The sequence below is a fragment of the Benincasa hispida genome, chromosome 3, assembly GCF_027475165.1.
Source record: "Benincasa hispida cultivar pf3 chromosome 3, pf3_genome.v1.1, whole genome shotgun sequence".
NCBI lineage: Eukaryota > Viridiplantae > Streptophyta > Magnoliopsida > Cucurbitales > Cucurbitaceae > Benincasa > Benincasa hispida.
Genome location: NC_143480.1, coordinates 78,235,251 through 78,236,371, shown reverse-complemented (window position 1 = coordinate 78,236,371; position 1,121 = coordinate 78,235,251). Strand labels below are relative to the sequence as shown.

The 1,121-nt window shown below is 39.3% G+C and overlaps 1 non-coding gene across 1 annotated transcript; it reads right to left on the bottom strand.

Moving 5' to 3' along the window:
* Nucleotides 1–604: 604 nt before the first annotated feature.
* LOC120074876 (small nucleolar RNA R71) lies at nucleotides 605–711 on the bottom strand. The gene has a single exon (XR_005481155.1). It is a non-coding gene; the product is annotated as a small nucleolar RNA R71 (small nucleolar RNA).
* Between the last annotated feature and the right edge of the window lie 410 nt (nucleotides 712–1,121).

The following is a 1,121-nucleotide window of genomic DNA, read 5'->3' as shown; positions in this document are numbered from 1 at the left end:
AACCTCGGTATCTTGTATCATGAAACCTGTATCTTGTATCATCTTAGCTTAGATTTACTTTATCACAATTTATTTTATTATCACATCTTTACCGCTTTACTTTACTTTATCGCATATTTAAATACTTGTACACAACTCTTTTATAAATTGAAGAAAAAACCCTTGGTCACATGTATCACAAACATAACGCAATAACCTCAAACAGTCCCTGTGTTCGACCTCGGATCACACCGAGAAACTTGCCGTGGAATTACACTTGGTTCCAACGCAAGGAAACTTGTGACAACGCACAGCATACTACAAGAACATTCATTATTAACGCATATCTAGAAGTAGTATCGCATGGACTTGAACCTTGCTTGTAATATATATAAACTAAAAATTTGCATTATAAGTTTATGGCGTCGTTGCTGAGGAACTGGTAATGGGGACATGGACTTGTAGCTTAGATTAAAAATTTATGTCAACAAGTTTATGGCGCCATTACCGGGGAACTGGTAACGGGGACATGGACTTGTAGCTTAGATTAAAAATTTGCATTACAAGTTTATGGCGCCGTTGCCAGGGATTGGTTAACGGTTTATTGTTTGAATATTTTTGTGATATGTGCAGGAAGTTGATCACTAATTTTGAACAGGATATTGACGAATCGCTTAGTAACGCTTGGGCGAGTTCAAAGAGGCTGGTAAGAGATTGCCCACATAATGGCTTACCATTTGCTTACAGATGGAAATTTTCTACCATGGTTTGAACCCCGCATCACAGACGGCTGCAATGCGACAACAGCTGGTGATCTGCTCGACAAGACATATGGCGAGGCTAAGAATATCCTTGATCACATTTCCAAGAATCATGAAGATTGGAGGGAAAGCGATCACAGATTAAGAATTAAAGATAGTGACATAAATAATGGGGCCATCGCATCCCTACAAAACCAAATGACTGCGATGATGAGTTTGATACAAGGCATCACAATCAGTTACACGGGAACACATAAAGGAAAAGTCAACGCAATCACTCAAACGACCACGAGTTGTGTCACCTGTGGAGAAGCACATCTGATTGAAGAATGCCCAAGGAATCCGCAGTCAATATGCTTCATAAAGAATAACCCTTTCTCC